Raw genomic sequence first — 17,858 nt, 5'->3', positions numbered from 1 at the left:
GCAGGTAGCTTATGGTGGCACACACAATAATCAGCTGGATTCAGATAGATCAGTGTGGTTTGATAGCAGCAAAAGTCTATATGACATGTACAAGTATGCAATATCTGTTTATTCCTGTGTTGTCATCATCCATCAAGAGTATGCATTATTGTTTGTTTGTTTTTTGTCATCACCCTCTTCATGTTGTCATAACCCGATTTAGAGTTTAGATTGGATACTTTTTTTCCCCCTACATTTCCTCTGCTATTGCACAACCAGCTGCTTGACTCTGAGGATCCTACCATCCCTTTCGCTGGGTGATATCTTGTAATATAGTATCTTGTAATATTATATCTTGTAATATTGTATCATTCACTACAGTAAAGATTGCCTTTTTCTTTCTTTGTAATGATCTCATTTAATTTCCTTTTCTAAGCTTTTTATCAAAATGTGATAAGTCGATGTTCTGAAAGTCTAACACTGACAATGTAGAAAAAGAAGTCCTGGAGAACTGCTCACATCAACCACTTTTTACATTGTGCCTCCTTCTATCAATACGTATATATATATATATCCTATCCTTTCTCCAGGTTCCATGTCCTCATAATTTTGAATGAAATGTTCTTACTTGAGCTATTTTATTGTCTTTCTTACATGTTTTCATTCTGAGTTTTTTCTCTCTCTATCAAAAGTGTTAATACCTGAATGGAAGCAGACTGAATGTGGCAGTCAGTCAGCCTTGGTTGTGAAATAGGGTTCCTGTTTACATTGATAACACTTCAGCTCATTATGAATGAAACATGTTCCTAACATGTCTGCTGGAGAATGAAAGAATGCACTCAGTATTTTTTATCTTTTTTTATGTTGTGTGTGTGTGTCTCTGTGTGTTATATTCAGCCAGCTGCCAGTAAGGCTTCTCCTAATGAAAACGCATGATCGGCAACTGCTTATAGTGAATGTTATTTCTTTGAATTCAAGCGGTGAGGTCTCGCATTCTGCCTGCTTAGTAAATGGCCCATGCATTACATTCAAGGTATGAACATCCGCCTGTTTTCATCTGTCAAGGCATCTATCCCCCAATCCATCCATCAATCTGGCCTCATAGAATCCCATTCAACCACTTCTTTTTTTCTACCCTCACCCCCTCTGTGCCCCTCCCCACCTCTCCAACCCCCCCCAACCCCCACCCACCCCCTCTGCGGGTGCCAGTGGGAGTGGTCTGCCCTTGATCTGCTCTCAGAACAAACAGCCTGGTAAACATCATGAAACATTTAGAGGAGGCAGAGCAGCCTTCTCTCTAATTCACACTGGCAACCAGGAGATGCACAGAAACGGCTGCTCCCAAAGCTCCCTCCATGCACAAGGATTTTCAATTTAACTGTGCATGGATTGTGCCACATGCAGCTTTGCATAGCTGCTGACCGGGGTGTATCCACAAATGTCCCGCACGTTGGTGTGCCTCCATGTTCGAGATATCTTCATAAAAGCCAGAGATGCTCTTTTACTGTACGACTACCTCAGATCAGTGGTCTCTGCTCTCTACTAATCGCCATGTGGAATGAGATGGCATGTGGGGGAAGATTAGCATGTTTGTGTAAGTGCCTTGTTGGGAGGGAACAAACAAACGGATTACAATCAGGACTCACTCAGCTGGAGGTCTTGTACAGAACAAAACCCTTTTCAGTGATTCCCTCTAACTCTGACACAGAAGACCTGTCTTGTGCTCAGTGTTTTGAGTTGTTTGTAAGAACTGGATTTCCTCTCCAGTCGGCTAAATGGAGCAAAGCTGCACCAAGCTCTCACCTGCATGTAGACACCATCACTTAGTTTTTTTTCTTCCACTTGCATTATTGAGCTCGCCAACACTTACGAGATGTCAGCATGTTATGTTCCAGTAAAGACAACCGCTTTGTGTGTTTTCATACGTTGTCTTCATCTCAATCAATCATTTCCAACAATACAAGTTATTTGATGGCCACATTTTGAACTAGTGGATGGTTTTTCTGCTCTTTCCCTGTCTTCTCACGGTGAAAAAAAATCCATTAAAATCAATGAATAATGAATTAAGGCATGCAGCCTCTCACTCCCTTTAATAAAATGTAGCAAGCGGAACAGCTTATTCAGTAATGTCACACATAATTAGCCATGCAGCCTAGACCACCTTCATGCAGTATTCTTCTGAGGCTTGACCTGCATTCGGTTTCTTCTTTTTCCCCTCATCTCTGTATCAGGTCTCCCCCCGCATACCTCTTTTATCTTTTTTTTTGTTCCTGACTTGTCTTGCTTGTTTGAATTTGATACTGAAATCATAAACCAAGAAAATCCCTTCAAGTGTGTGGCCGTACAGGATGTACAGCATATTCTGTCATACACACAAACGGATCTCGGATGAAAACAATCAACAGCAACGTGTCGTCGACCACCCGTGATTATTATGGACCCCCCGGGCAGTGTGGATTCCAACTTAGTGAATTTGTGCATATCGAGCCGATGAATTTATTTTTCACAGAAGTATTAAAAAGCAGTGACCACTGTCTATCAGTGAAGCATTGCAGCAGTGCTGCATGGGCTTCAGTGTAAGCCACACTGAGGAAGCTACTTACACTACAATCAATGCTACTAGGCCCTGTTAGGAGGGAATCGATCAGTTTAGGACTTGACGTGGAACAGTCTCTTTCTCTCTATATCTCTCTCTTTCTGTCTGTCTTTGTCTATTTGCTCTCCCTCTCTCCGTGTGTGCTCCGTCTCACGCCATCATTGATCCCGGGCAATGATAGTGAGCGTATCTTCTCCGTTGGGGTGAGGAGGTCAGCGCTAAACACTCTGAGACTCTTAATGACTGGGACAATGTGAGGGAAGTGGGGTGGCAGAGAATAACTGGTCTTCATGTGGGGCATTCTTACCTGAATTAATTCCGCCTGAGCAGGCCACACAGACACTTGAGGTGCAAAAGTACACACTCTCTTTGTAGACACAAGCCTCTGTTCATTGCATGCCTTGAAGGATTCGAGCTGAAAATATCACCTGCCGACCTCGCTGCTGCGAAAGGGTTGGGCTGAGACTGCTTTCCCCACAGTGGGATCTAGCTAATCTAAACTAATTGCAAGGACCACTGATGCATATGAAAAAGGTAGACAGGAGGTTGAGAGAGTACATGCACACAGATGCCAAATGAAAGATACCAGCTCCTGCTGATGTGTACACTTGATGAAAGATGGAGACATTCAATACACATTCTCAGTGCATTTCAATCTCATACATTTTATAGGATGTGCTATGTGTGATCTTTACATGTCAGTAGTAAGTTTGCTTTTAATCAGATTCCAATAATGTACTTCTGGAGTGTGCTATGGTATGGTAGACAGGAGTTTTTTTTTTTTTTTTTCCCTTGCTGGGCATCTCCATTGAGAAATTGCAGAACAAGGTTTTTTTTTTCTTTATTATTATTATTTCAAAAGCATCTGACTGAAACTACACATTCCTCATATATCTGCCTTGTAAGTGCTTCAGCTTCACTGGCTGCTCCACATTCATCGCAGTCACATTACAACACATACAACTGACCTGCACTATTTATGACTTCAGCAGTGTCCACGCTGCATATTTCTGCCCTAAAGCTCAGTCATATTTTCACTGCAGCTTTGACTGCACAAATTATATTATAGAGCTGTAGTTCTGCATCTACTGGAACTAATGCATGTGTTACCCTTTGTTATGTTAAAGGATTTCCCTCTGGGATTAACAAAGTATTTTGTATTGTATTCCATTCAAAAGCCTGATCACCGGCTTGTTGAAGCAGTAAAATATCCACAACATGCAGGGATATGGCACTCCAATAAAAGGATTTCCCACTTATGACTTCGATTTTGTATTAATAAGATGTCAATTCAGTGAAACACTTGTGGTTGTCTAGAAAAAACTTAAAGAGATCTCATGTCACAACTTAAGGACATTTTATCGATGCCTCTCTGCTTCAATGCAGCTTTATTTAAGCAGTGGATCATCATCAAGCTCCGCAAAACAACAAATAATGAACAATCAAGTGCAATAGCACTAGTCAAGTGGGAATTTAGGACCAGACTTGGACAATATGCCCTTTGGAGGATAAACTGCAAGCATCTTATTGCCTGGTACATCAGGACACCTTTAGATGGCCTTGCAAAGTCCTTGGGGGGGCAGCTGTGGTTCAGTTGTAAAAACAGGTCATCTTCCAATCCAGACATTGGTGGTTTCATGTCCCATCTTGTCCTCTCGCCGTGTCCTTGGGAGCGAAACTAAACTCCAAGTTGCAACCTTGAATCACAGCTGTCACCATTGGTGCTGTGAGTTTGTATGCCTGTGAACACTGAAAACTAGACCCTGCAAGTAGTGAAAGTAAAAATAGAATTTTTGTTTGTTATATTTTATCAGGTCAGACTTGTTTTGAAGCCCCATGTTGGGATTACACAATATTAAGCATGTGGTTTTGAAGCAATTACTCAAAAGTGCATATTTATACAAAAGATAGGATATTCACACACGTTAGATTTGTACAGCTGTAATGTGAAAAGGATGCAGAGATCATAGTGAATATCAATTTATTTGACATTTTCTTTTGCCTGTTGACACTAAATAAAATACAGTATATTCGAAATGACCTTGATATTGCAATAGCTTAATGTAGTGTCAGATTTACCTCAAAGTTCTACCACAATGGGTTAAAAATGTGCTCTTCTCCTGAGCTGCTCAGTCCCATGGATCAACGGTGGGGTGAAGGCAGTGCCATTGTCTGCAAAGCGCTGGTCTGAGAATAACAAAAGTGCTCATATGTATTAAAACAACACACACAGGGAACAATAATATAATATGATATCAGCAATCTGTTGGGAGATCTTAAAAAAATACAATGCTTTGAGTATTCAGTCTGGCATACTCTGGGTTTTTGTGCCCCAAAACCCCTGACTACCTCAAATAAACATGCTGGTGTCTAAGCCAGAGTTAGCGTGATATCCTAGTTTCTGTGCCCTTTGGGCTCAACTTGTCAGTGCTGGTCAGATTTACTCAATGATGTGTCAGTCGCAAAAAGACAGAGTTGCAAAATGATCTTGTTTATGTTTTGGGTCCTTATTCACTGAAAATTCACATGTAACTATAGTGTGATGGTACGTCCAACCCACTTGCATATATTGTTTGAAATGCCCTCACATGCACCATTGTCCAAATCACATGCCTTTAATTCAGCTTTTGTTTGTTCTCTAACAGTACATACAAACTAGTTATTTAGAAATGGAACTCATGTGTCACTTTTAATTGTCACAAAGTTGTCCCAAGTCCCAGCAGAACATGGACTGGGAGTCATGCCACTCTGGAGGCCGCCATGTTTCTTTTTGATCAATCACTTGTGAGCAAAACTATCTACGATAGCTGTGGTGCACATGCACTGTAGCCGTGTTTCAGAAAAGTTGTGTTTTCCACTGTTTACATGGAGATGGAGTCATGGCATTTTTGAAAAGTTCCACCTTGGAAGCTGATTTTAAACAGTTGTGTTTTTAGTGGCTCCGAGCAAAGCTGTCATGTAAACGGACACTGAAAACACAATGTAAGTTTCATTATCACTTCAAAACATTTAGCAAACAGGACATTGTACCCATGCCAGTAATGTGTTAATTAGTAACGTGTTACTTTCATATGACCACTTTTTTCAGTAACTAGTAATCTCATGTGTCACTATTTCCAAACCAGTAATCAGATTAAAATTACTTGTCCAAGTCACTGTGCATTGCTATTATAGTGTCCCGCAAGACAAGTTTCTTGTCTGCAAAGCCACTTTACAGAACCCTACTGCTCCCCCGTTCTCCTTCCACTGAGAAAGATACAAGCAGCACATGCATTGCAGACACTACATGACCGCCCCCTTCTCCACTCTCAGCCAATCACAGGCAAACCCGCTCTCATGGCGCAGATAAGAAAAGAATTGGAACTAACCATTGTCATCAATAAACTTTAACATTGCAGTAAGCCCTGCCCTTTCTAAATTAATCAATCATTCAATCAATGAAAGACTTTATTTGTCTGGGAGGGGGGCAATTAATGTCACATATTGCATAGGCATAGGCATCGTGCATAGGCAGTGCAAATAAATAAAGGAATAGTACAACAACAGACTACAACTTCTCTGGGTAAATAAATACCAGTAATAGTAAAAATCTGATAATAAATCCACGAGTCAGATATGAATACAACAAAGAATGAAGGTTAAAGGTTGAATATGTATCAGCAGATGCAGGAGGCAGGGGTCAGCAGAGTTTCAGGCAAAACTGGTTGTAATTTTCATGTTGAGATGATGGGGGGGTGTTGTCGGCAGCTGCTGAAAATAACTAAAAAAGTAACTTTTCTGGCAATTTACTTAGTTAATTTTAAAAACAAGTAATCGGTGAAGTAACTAAGTTACTTTTTAAAGGAGTAACTCATAATCAGAAATCAGTTTAGTTTTTGAAAGTAACCTGTGGCAGCACTGTACCTGAAGAGAAGGTCCCTGAAGCGACCTTGTTTTGTCTTGGATTGGATTTGAGAAAGACGCGTCGCAGTGTAATTTATTTGGAATAACTTAGCCGTGAGTTCTGGTCTGGTACCTGCAACACTCTTGGGCTGGGTTTGATTGGACCAACTGGTCTGAGTCACACCAGTGTATGGCCAAACAGAGTATCTAGTGTTGAGGTTGCTTCACTCAAGACTTTGTAAGAAACCAGTTTCAAATCATGTGAGTGGGATATTGCAGAACCACTCACACACTGTAACTCTTTCACACCACAAAAATAAGGGGTCAAGATGTGGAGGAGGTTTTTCAGTACCTCCTTCTTCATGAAGTTTGCACTTTATTTATGCAGTATTTAATCCCTTTGTTTTAATGTATTTCATAATCTAATCTAACATTCCTAATGACTTTGTAATACTAATGTATTTCTTTTATTTCTTCGTAAAGAACTGTGAATTGCCTTGTGTCTGAATGGTGCTCTATAAATTTTCCTTGTCTTGCCTTGGTGCTGGAGCTATGATTAGGGTGGAGAAATCAGGTGAACCTGCTTCCATTTATTGCTTCGCATCATCAGACCCACTGATAACGTGCAAGCATGCTCTAAAAACAGCGCCATTTTAATGATCTCTGGAAAATGTTATAAGTTTTATTGTGAGCTGAGGCCAATTAGCCATGGCTGTGGTGGATTGCCTAGGAGATAACGAGCCTGGAAGGGACAACACGGTCAGGGCCAATGCCTGAGCCCTATGTTAATGAGCCAACACTTTCATTAAATTGGCCACCGCCATCAGCAATCAAAAGTAACCTAAACTGCCCGTGTGCTTTGTTTACCTGGCAGACAGTTCGATTAGCCTAAAAGCCTCAGAACTGATTTACATTTGTGCAGTTTGATTCTCTTTTTATTGGGATGAAGATCAGGATTAAACCTTTCAGAGATCTACAGTAGATGCTTTTAGTTTTAAATGTATCCACCTTGAGTTTGACACAAAGACCTTCTTTATGAGCACAACTTCTTCATAGACATTTTTAAAAGAGGAGGTCTAATGGTGTGTATAAAACAGTCAGACATGTGGCAATGACGTTACAGCTGAGAAACACAGTGCTGATATTGCCCATATTGATTAAGTTATAAACACCTTGTCCGGTTGTGAGTGAATGCCTGAATGTGCCTGAATGCATGAAGCATGCTGGTATTGATTCAGTCGCACGCTTGCTGCGGTATATGCTTTGCGTGTGTTTTATGACCTCAGGTAATTAGCTGCAGAGCCACTGGAAGACATGCATGCCTGTTTATTTTTTTTCTTTAATAAATTCCTGTCTTTCAACCCTTCAACGTGGCATTGCACCTTTGCTTCAGATGATGCAAATGAGTATGCACTTTTACCTTCCAAAATTGTTTACGTGCATACTCTGTTGTGTGAGCGTGGAACGCCAGGATAAACTATCGGCGCTGATAAACGAAGGGGGAAGTCTTGGGTGACGCTAAATGGTAATATGTATTCCAGGTGTGTCTCTGTAATCTCTTAAAGTGCAGTTTTGCATTTGAAAGCAGATTGCAGGCCCATGCAGCCCCCCGGCAATTAGGAGGCAAGTGTCAACAGTCGACCTTGGCCAAGTCTTAATGCTGCTTTGGCTGTCTCCACTCCTCAAATGAAGAACATCACTCCCTGAATCCTCTGAGACAACAAAGTAAAGCAGCCTTTTTTTTGGCTCACTAATAATTTATTGATTAACTTCAAGTACAAATGGAAAGCAATACACCTGAAACGGAAGTTTGTTTGCTCGGGGCATCAGCAGGGCTATTAATGATAATGATCCAGAAACTCACTCGTCCCTTTGTGTTGAATCAGAACTGGGCCTCACAAGCCGTCCACCACTGGAGGGAAACAAGAATATAACAAAGACTCACTTAACAGTGAGCTATAACAGTGCAGCTTCTGACAAAATGTCTCTTCTTCTGATTTCCATTGTGGATTATTTGAATATCCATGAAAAAAGTCAAATTCCTCAGTTTCCACAGCCACTCCATAACTGTCCAGTGTTACCCGTGTTGTTTGTGTGACCTTCACCATCCAGCTCAGTTTGACACAAACAGGCTGTTTTTCCATTCAATTCTTTGAGAGGTTCTCTGAGTACAAAAGGTGGATTTAATGCAAGTCCCTGAAAGTACATCTTGAAACTCTGCAAATAGCTAGGAAGCGAATCCTTTTTTCCATTCGAAGGGTAAGAAATTAGTTTGCTTCACATTTATACCAAGAATGAACTTCTAATCATGCAGGTGAAAGCTGTTTCAGTCTTGCTTTAAACTGGGAAAAAAACCCAACAACAAATAATTGGAATGAAATCACCACAAATAAATGAAATCACAGTTTTGGACTTTTTTGGACAGCCAAATTAACAGTGTCAAATATCTTTCAAGATAGCTGAGGAGGATCATTAAATCTACTACAGTGTAAAGACAATTAACTTTGATTCTGGTAAAGGCACTTGAATAACTGTTTTAGGAACAGCAGCATTTAAATTGCCAATGTTAGCCCCATTGATTCATGTAACGGATCCACACATGAATAGCTGTCATTAGTTTTCATCATGTTGGTGCTTCAGGCAGACCTTGAATCGAATTGAATAGAAAGGAATAGAATCGAATCAAAGAGAATAGTGCTACAGATGTTGAAGGACCTCTGCAGCCTCAAAGAAATAGACACAGCTTTGGTCCTTCCTGTGAAGGTGTTCGGAGTTCCTCACCCAGTCCAGTTTGTCTTCAATATGCATGCCGAGATCTTTGTGGTCCTCCTCAGTATCCACACTGGCCTCCTGGATGGAAATGGGGCACATTGGTGACTTAATGGCTGTATTATTGACAATAGAGACAATAACGGGATGCCAGAAAGGTTGGGTTGGGTGATGTTACATAAAGTCACCATTACCATCAAGAAGATATGAGTGACTGATATTTGGGGGTAAGGCCTAGTCGAGAAGTATTTTGTAACTGAACGTAGCATACGTTTGAGATCTTTAACATTGTGAGGCTGGATAGTCTCACTAAATAGTGGGGAGCACTTTGGGTGTGTCACCACAGATTTCATAAACTGATGACCTTGGGTTTCGATGTTGATACCACAGGGGCCCAGGGTGTAGTTTTTGACACTCTATTTGTCTGTTATCTGTTATTTAATAACTTTCAGCACGCTCATTGGAGTCGGAGGGGTCACACAGTGTTCAAAATAAGTCACCGTTAATTGAGCATGACCCCTTGAAGTTGGATCATTGAATTTCTCTGGCAGAAAAGAAAGAACAATGTTGAACACGAGGTAGAGACGATAGCGTAAAGCTTAGGATGAAGAGTATGGCGTGTATGCATTTCAGCTCAGACCACCAAACCAAAGAGCGACAAACTGAAAATTTTAATTGACATGAGTTCTTTTGCCAGCCTCCAATATTCTTCCATTGAGGATTACATTGTTTTGCTCAGAAGAGATGGTGGAAGTGGTCTTTACTACCCATCTGAATAAGACTGACAAAAAAAAAAAAAGGGAGAGTGAAGTGTTATTAATTCTGAGCCAATGAGTCTCGTCTATGACTTCAATAACCGAGTGCTTTGGACAGCATGGTGTTGACACAGTATTGTAAAGACTCAGGGAGAGGTTTGTTGGATTAGGGGCTGCACAGGTGTTGTCTGGCAAATATTTGGAGTGGAAATTGTTATGTGAATACCAGGAATGAAGCAAATTACATTGGCATATGTTCACCCACATCTTTTGTGTCTTTTGCATGCTGAAACCGCTATGATCATGAAATGAGCTGCATGTATCCACTGAACACAAGTAAATGTTAGATTTCGAGCACAACACCAGACATTTTGATGTACTCAGGAAAGAAAGAGTGGAAACAATCTGAACAAGAGAATTGTCTGTGTTACTTTATGTGGAAAACTTCGTTTGGCATGCATCCTGTTGAGGCTCATGTTAAATTTATGTGGCATGTTTGGGAAAACTTGGCAAGACGAAACATCTCTCCGAAGTCTTGGAAGCATTGAGTTCCCATTCGCTTCTGAATAACGTGGCGCGGCAACCACGTGGCCACACAAACTTTCTGGTTTCAAGTGAAAGAAAAGGCAGCATCTCTTGCCAGACCTGAGTGGAAAACTACTGCTGCAGCTACTGTATTTCCGCCACAACTTTTTGGGTCTGTCTCTCTCTCTTCTCCTGTGTGAGTGTCTCTTTGTATCTCTCCCTCTCTTTTGCCACGCTCTCATTAGTCTGTGTCAGCATATTCCACACACCCATCCCCCTCTTCTGCTTTCTGAACCTTTCTTCTGGATGGAAACACTGAGTGAAGTGAAAACAAAATGAAGCTCTGTTGTTGGAATATGTGTCACTTGGACAAATAGGCTCCACATGTTCATCGTTGTGGTGCAGGATGTGGCTCTCTTAATCTACCCCCTCTATCTTCCTTTTTTCCTTTCTTTTTTCACAAGCCTCCTTCCCTATCTCTCTCTATAACCATCTTTCATTCTTTTCTTTATTGATCTCATTCCTTTTCTTTGTGTCGCTTTATTTTGTGCTTTTCTCCCCAATGTTGCGACAGGCAAATTAGACTTTAGTGACGTATTACGACGCCTTGCTCCAGCCTTAAATTTGAAGGGCACTTGTGTGTGTGTGTGTGTGTGTGTGTGTGTGTGTGTGTGTGTGTGTGTGTGTGTGTGTGTGTGTGTGTGTGTGTGTGTGTGTGTGTGTGTGTGTGTGTGTGTGTGTGTGTGTGTGTGTGTGTGTGTATGTGTTGGCGGCATTGTAACTTAAGTTGCTGGTTTGCTGCAGCAGTGGGAATGTTTCAGCTCGATGCCTGGCAGTTTGACTTTATTCCAAGGCTTATTGCAGCAATAATGCAGACCAGCAAACTGAGGCACTGCATAGACACACACACGCACGTACACACACCAGACACACACTTTTATACATGCTAAGCAGATGCCTCGCTTGCATTATCGGTTGACAAGAGCTTGTGTTGAGCATTAAGCCAATTTACTGGTACATACAAGTGTACTGAAGCTTTTAATGGCTATCAAAACAGGGGGTTCTCACATTAATTCACTGGTGTGTGCTAAAGTGTGCTATGTGTGACTGGTCATCCATAGGCATTTGGGGCTGTCGCTTTCCTTATTGACTGACTGATTTATATCTGCACTCATGCTTGAAATAAAATCCACTCTTGTGTCTGCAGTAAACGGACTCACACAGGCACTGACTGCATCTTCTCCTCAGGCGGTGTGTGTGTGTGTGTGTGTGTGTGTGTGTGTGTGTGTGTGTGTGTGTGTGTGTGTGTGTGTGTGTGTGTGTGTGTGTGTGTGTGTGTGTGTGTGTGTGTGTGTGTGTGTGTGTGTGTGTGTGCGTGCGCGCACACTTGCATCTGTACAAGACTTTGACCATGTGCAAAGGTTCACCAACTATGCTTCGTTCTTTCTCATTCCTTCCCTCTTCCTTTCTCGGCACCCTATCTGAGCAATACCTTAACAACGCCCATCCACCCGTCTCAGCAGCTCCGTTCTTTCGGTGCTCGCTTACTCCCCAATCCCTCATCCTCTTAGGGGAGCATGGGAGCATGCGATGGAAATAACTGAGCCAATAAAGACAGTGCCAGGATCAATTCCCTCCCTATGCTTCATGTGGTTACTGAGGGAGAGAAAGAGTCATGGAGATGGGCGTGAGGGTGGGTGAAAAAAAGAGGAAAGTCCTTTTCGAACATGGCGATCGTTGTGCATGAGGAGGGAGCCGGAGGATAACGTGCAGGGAGCGTGTGCTTGGGAGAAGATGAATGGGAGAGAATGGAGACGCAGGGAGTGCAGTAGAATGAAGACAGAGGAACTTGGATAGCACTGGGAGGGAGCATGTGCACACACATATGGACCCCCCCCCCCCCCCCCCCCCCCCCCCCCTTGATGCCTCAGCTTTCCTCTGGAGAGTCTGTGATGGAGAATCAAGCCAGCCTTGAAACAGCCCCTGGAGGGCTTTGCAACAGGTGCAATCCCCTCCTGCAAAAACTTGAGATCCGTCTATTTGTTTGCAGCCGGAAGCTCAAGAGTCTTCTGCCGTAATCAGGCTGGATTGCTTTTCTGCTTATTTCTAATTGAAGAAAGGGAACAGAGCTTCCATTCAGAAGCCCGAGATTTCAAAGCGGTGTCCCAATAACGAATGTGGAACAGGTGTGTTTAAAATAGAGGTAGCGAGCAGAGCCACAGTTGAACAGACGGTGAGGCAAAACATTGATTGCTGACAGAATGAATCTGGTTAGTCCGAGGCCTCGCGTCTCGTAAATCATGGAACGTTTTCAGACCACCATACGATGCCGGTTGACTAGCTCATTGATCCTCCTTTTCAGAGATGCTCCCCAGCCGAGAGAGCTGGAACCCCTCCAAACCCACCCACCAAGCACAGCATGTGTGATTGTAATGGATCTCACACACGCACGCACGCACGCACACACGCACACGCACACACACACACACACACACACACACACACACACACACACACACACACACACACACACACACACACACACACACACACACACACACACACACACACACACACACACACACACACACACACACACACACACACACACACACACACACACACACACACGTATATGCTTGGAGCCTGTAGTATTTGGACCAGTCCAACTAGGCCATGTGCAGAAGCCTTGTGTTCCCTGTCAATTTGTTTAACAACAGCACAGACAGAGATTTGAAGTGAGGCCTATTTTGTTGGAACGCCATCTTCCCCCAAGGCTCCAAATTTTACGATTATATCTCCGCAGTCTACCCTTCATTGCAATCTATTATTTTGTTTTATTGTCTTTTGTTTCCCATTTTTTCATGATGAGGCCTTTATGATCATGTCTCTCAGGGTTGTCGTCGCAATTTAGTCCCACCAGGCAAAGATATGAATCGCTCATATGCATGTGAACTGGAGCATTTACATCAATTCTCATTGAAGCTGTAGTTGCATGCGACGACGTGGCCTGATTTTCTTGTACGCATAGTAGAGCTGTGAAGAATTGGAGGAGAAGACAAATCTGTTAACCATATGTAGCCCTTGGGAGCGCTCTGAAGCAGCATCATTTCATGTATAATGGAGAGACCTTCAAAATAATTGCATATTTTTTGTCAGTCCTTTCTCTTTTCTCACTGTCACACAAGAAACTCTCCAAACCTTTGAAGCAAAGGTCTAGTAATTAATATAGAAGTTCTCCTCTGGACACACAAGTGTTGATCTGAGCAATGCAGTGGCACACAACTTTGGCAGAGATTATCTCTCTTTCATAATCAATGTTTAACGATGGAGTCAAAGTGGAGCGGGTAAAAAGTCGATTATGATGAAAGTGGATCAAACAGCTAAAACAAGCTTTCTGTGTTTGTGAGGAAGACTTCTGGTGCCAGACGTGCTCGTGACCTGACAATGTCTCGATCAACAGTGAAATTTATTGCAGAGGCTTCACAAAGAAGCATCTTGGCCTATCTAATGATGGCGAGATGATGCCTATTAAACTTTCAGTACATATGATCCAGTGTAAGCTCACCAAACTTACAAACGTATTATTTAACTCTCAAGGCGATGTTATTTATCATTAATTTATTTATTTAGATAGCACCTTTCGAGCAGAATTGAATGCGAAACCAAGTTATTTTGCAATGAAATGGACATTAAAGGCATTGGAATTTTTTAGGATTTAAAAAACCCCCCAAAAACATCAGTTTTACTTGAGAAATGTAATACTTTTGGTGTTTAACATTAATTTTAACTCAACTTGTTTTAGGAAACTCTCACACTCCCGGTGCATTTCAGACCAAAGTTCCAAAAATACTACGCTCGTCTTATGATCTGCTTTTGCTTACTCTGGCATGTTTAACAATGGACCTGAAGAGGGACAGCTGTTTCTGTCCATGAAGTCATTTCAATGAAATGACTTCCATAACAAACTATGTAAAATGTTTCATTATTGGGGCACTTTTTTTTTTTTTACAAGATTTGTAGGTCACCAACAGTATTTATAAATCTTATAAAAGCATCAAAATAAGAGCAAAAATGACTTTCTAAATCTTGTAAGTCATGATCTGCAGTATGTTTATGGTGTTCCTCAGGAGCATTGCATCCTGACTTGGCCCTTCTGTTTACACTTCCTAGGGCTAATTTTAACCACAACAAATATGACAAGCATGAAATCATCAATAGTGACTATACCTCACAATTTATTTTACACTTCTTGATTTAGAGCCATTGATTTGCTCAGTACTCAATGTGAGTCTCTGTACTAAGCTTTGGAGGAAGTGATAGAGACGCGGTACAGGTGAGACGGTGTCTGTGTAAACAGGGGAGTCGACACAGTGGGGCGAACATGCAAACATCAATTATTTGGGAATTTCTGCTTGTGTCTCTGTTGTGGGAATCCGCTGGTTGTTAAACCTCTTACACCCTGCAGATACAGTTTTGTGCTATGTGAACTACTTGAAGATGACAGCTTGACGAAAACTCATTATGTGGTTGTTGCAGAATTCTTGTATGAAAGGGGATAATGTGTGTTGACCTCATACCATTGAGTGGTGGTGCCTCAAAAGAAATGTCGGTTTGAAACATTGTTCCAGTTCAAAACAATGCAGTCTCAATATTTATTCAGACGTGCAGCTGAACCGTGCTTTCCAAATACTGTGTTTCGTACTTGCATTTCAACACTTTGATGTGGTACTTCACATACGAGAGGAGTTACTGGATTCCCACGGGATAAAGTTCAAAACGTTGTTTGCATCATCTGGTAAAGGAAAAAAAAATCAATCATTTTACTTATAAATAGCAAAGATTGCAAACATTTTAGCATTTTAATGCACTCATGCTATGAGAACATCATTTGAGTGGTAGTAGAACATAAACAGGTTCCTCGTACCCTCATGGGAATGTAAAGATTAGCACTCACTCCATGGACAGAAAATCCTCAGTTTGAGTTTGGGTATAGGGTGTATGACTAGTATCACTTGCATGTTCTCCCTGTCTTCCAGTTATGTCTCAAAGTCCATAATTATGCTTCTGAGATTAATTGTTGACTCTAGAATGTCACATTTACAAGTGAAAAATCTGTTTATATGACAACTGTGCTCAGAACCACTGAAAAGGGCTCCCAAGGTTGAACTTCTTGAAAATACTCAGATACTCAGACTTTTCTGATACTGTAACTTCAGATAACTGAATTGCTGCTACTGTGCATGTGCACCATGGCTGTATTAAATATATCTTCTGCACATGTGTGGGTAGATGGACAATAACAACATTTATCTAGTTATTTATTTATGTGTTTATTTGTTTGTTTTCAAACTTGCCAAATAACTAACAAGATAAACAAACAGAATGAATGAGGTATCACTTTTTAATCCTTTCCCTTTACATATTTTATCATTGGAAATCACACAAAAGATTAAATGATTTATTTTGAATTCTTTTTTCTATTTGTGTATTTTCCATGTGATGGATGGTGATCTGTCCAGAGTGCATCTTGCCTACTCTAAAAACTCTAAAAATGGAATATTTGGATCAATTGACCTTTTTCTTATCCGGTTGTGATAATGGTGTCCATTAAAATATCATATATAGTGCACATCATGTCCAAGTAAGTATTAGCCCTAAATCTAAACTGCATATGGACGGTAGTACCTTCATCTTCTTCATCCAACCCTACATGAGAGGCAAGGTTATCAAAGTCATTCAGGTCCAATCGGTGCAAACCATATCTGTGAAAACCATATTAATAATTATAATATATTGATATGTTAATACATCTAGCAAGGTTTAAGACATGGTGGACAAAGCTGTAAATAAACTCCTCTCGACATTACCATCCCTGCAGTGACAATCCAAAAATGTCTTTTGTTCAGCTAAAAAAATTATGCGGTTGACATAAATTGAGTCAGATCTGTGAAATTCAGACTCCAAAATTCAAGATGAAATATTAAAACTTCACCACGGCTGGCAATACGTGCTAGGAAAGAGAAATTGAGAGGAGACGAGGATCTTTCCACAACAATAAATTTTGTGTCTCCTTCCATTTTCACATCATCTGCAGGAACTTTCAAAGAGTGATAGAGAAGCCATGACAATCGAGCTTGATGGATACAACTGGAGCATTTCCTGTCCAGATGTAGAATGGACAGTGGCTGAATGACCCTTTTTCCCAGGTCGCAGTGAGGATGGGGTTGACAACACTCGTAACAGGCAGCTGCAGAAGTCATTGGAGTAGGCTTAGACGTCTTCACTTCATCCTGAGGAGAGACTGAATAATAATGGATTCGTTTAGAAGATGATCTCTCAGCATCAGACAGAAATTAAAGCTGCAAGCAGCATTGGTCGGGACCTCGAGACTGCCCGTCGGGGGGGTGGCTATGAACGGTTAATAAAAAAATATCTTATTTAAGTAAAAAAAAAAAAAAAAAAAAAAAAAAGACTTTTATTTTGAAAAAACTGCGTCAAAACCAGCTAATTAGCTAGTGATTTGTGATCGCAGCAACCCCATTAGGCTACCTACCAAATTTCGGCTCAATCAGACAATGTTTCCTCGCATGCTAACAGGCATGCTAAGCCGCAAGCTAGCCGAGCTGCCTAAAAATGTCTGTTGGGTGCTCCCCAGATGGCCCCGATCCTGAATCTGGTCTTACTTCAATTCTAGTGTAAAAGACACTGCACTAATGGAACAATAAAGGTTTTTCAAAAACTTCCACCTACATGAATTATATGGCCTCAGGCCAGGCCTCCTACGGAGGTCAGTGTGTGACATGAGAGTGACCTGGTGGAGTGCCGGGCCTAGGAGGCCCGGCCTTTGTCGGCGGTGTGCGAAGGTGTGAATGATGCCATAAAGGTTTTTCACAAACTTCCACCGACATGAATGTGAGGGCCTCAGGCCAGGTCTCGTACAGGTTTTGCATGTCCTCATGACAGGAGAACATGAGACATGAGAGTGAGGTCAGGTCACATGAGAGTAACCTGACCTGAGAATGATTGGTGAGGTCACTCTCAGGTCAAACTGCAGGATATGACAGGCTGTCAATCACACAGCAGTGATGAGCCTGAAGCTACAGGAAGCTGCCCATATATGGAGTGATGCACTGACCAATCACAGTGGAGAATTTCACAGCTGCGCCGAGCGCGGACACTCTGACGTCAGAGTGAGCCAGAGAGGATTATATTAGAAGATTTTGCGAACAACTGCTCTTAATCTATACTTATCGGGGGAGTATGTGGATAAAAGTACCATACTTTTGTAGGAATTTTTGTCGTCTTTAAGACTGTGTACTTTTGGAAGCAGTCAGAGGTAAACTTTGGAC

The sequence above is a fragment of the Blennius ocellaris genome (assembly GCF_963422515.1).
Source record: "Blennius ocellaris genome assembly, chromosome: 20".
NCBI classification, from domain to species: Eukaryota; Metazoa; Chordata; class Actinopteri; order Blenniiformes; family Blenniidae; genus Blennius; species Blennius ocellaris.
This window is presented reverse-complemented; position numbering follows the sequence as displayed.